The 1,389-nt window shown below is 57.4% G+C and overlaps 1 long non-coding RNA gene across 2 annotated transcripts; it reads left to right on the plus strand.

Moving 5' to 3' along the window:
* Positions 1–31: 31 nt before the first annotated feature.
* LOC107185122 lies at positions 32–1,115 on the plus strand. Of its 2 annotated transcripts, none has more exons than XR_001516037.1 (3): positions 32–140; positions 539–571; positions 901–1,115. It is a non-coding gene; the product is annotated as an uncharacterized LOC107185122 (long non-coding RNA). The 2 variants fall into 2 exon arrangements; XR_001516036.1 differs by lacking the exon at positions 901–1,115 and adding an exon at positions 705–751.
* The last annotated feature ends 274 nt before the right edge of the window (positions 1,116–1,389 follow it).

Genomic DNA, 1,389 nt, shown 5'->3' on the forward strand with positions numbered 1-1,389 from the left:
GGTCAGGGCCCTCACCCTCCCTTCCCTTCTCCCAGAGCCCCCGTCTCACACCTTCAGCATAATCATGGTCATCGCCGGGGTCCTGGTACTCCTGGGAGCTGTGGCTGCAGCTGTGAATTGGTGGTGGATGAAGCACTCAGGTGGGCAGGGGTGGGGTCTGAGTGTCTTGTCTCCATGGGGGTTCAAGCCCAGGGAGACGTGTGTCCCGCCTCATTCATGGGAAGCACTATCCCCACGGTGTGATGGCCAGTGTGGGATTCTGTGGGAAAATGAGGGACCCACTTATCACCTGATGATGCTGGTGGTGGGGACCCTGTTCCCAGCAGTCCCAGGTCAGAGGGCAGGTCCCTGCTGAGCACAGACCTCCAGGAGGGCGGTGGGTCCAGTCCCCACACATGCACTTCTCTCAGGTTTCCTGTTCCTGCTCTGGGTCTACAGGGTTCGGGAAACTTCTCTGGGGCCCAAGACTAGGGCTTCCTTTAGGACCTCATGGCCCTGCCTCCTCCCTGGTGTCTCACGGGATGTTTTCTTCCCGCAGGTGGGAAAGGAGGGAGCTACGCTCAGGCTGCCAGTGAGTATGGGGGGTGACCCCTGAGACCCTGTGACAGTGCAGACAGGAGCCATGCCCCTCCCCCACGTCGCCCATAGTTCCTCCTAGTCTCCTGCCCTGAGGCTCTGACCCCATCCTGTTGTGTGTCCCCCAGGCAGTGACAGCTCCCAGGGCTCTGATGTGACTCTCTCGGCTTCTAGAAATGAGACCCTGCCATGGGGAGGGATGGGCAGAGGGGAGGACTGGGTGGTGGGGAGTCTGAGGGACACTGTGAGCATGAAGTGGACTCTGAGAATGTCACCAGTTACAGCCACTGACCTGACTCTGTTCATGATGCTTGTCCTCCACAGCGTGAGGCAGCTGCCTTGTGGGGACCGAGTGATGGACGATGTGTTCACGCTTCCACTTCCTGACTCAAGGACCTCTGATTGGGGGACTGGCCAGCCCTGCTCCCTAGTCTTTCCTGTCAGCAGAAGTGGGCTGGGCCCTCCGGATTCCTGTCTTTGCTTCCTGGGTCTGTGAGCTGCAACTTCCTGCTCCGTATTGAAATGAGACTGTGGATTGACCTGTTTTTGGGGGGTTTTTTGGTGTTTTTTTTTTTTACTATTTTTATTCATTTCAGAGAGGAAGGGAGAGGGAGAGATAGATAGAAACATCACTGATGAGAAAGACTCATTGATTGGTTGCTTCCTGCACGCCCCCTCCAGGGCAAGCCTGCACGTGCCCTGACTGGGAATCGAACCCAGGACCTCTTGGTCCATGGGGCAACGATCAACCCACTGAGCCACCACAGCCGGGCTGACATGGTGTTTTAATTCTTGCCGTGACTGGTGACGGGT

This window comes from Myotis davidii, unplaced genomic scaffold, assembly GCF_000327345.1.
Source record: "Myotis davidii unplaced genomic scaffold, ASM32734v1 Scaffold4589, whole genome shotgun sequence".
NCBI lineage: Eukaryota > Metazoa > Chordata > Mammalia > Chiroptera > Vespertilionidae > Myotis > Myotis davidii.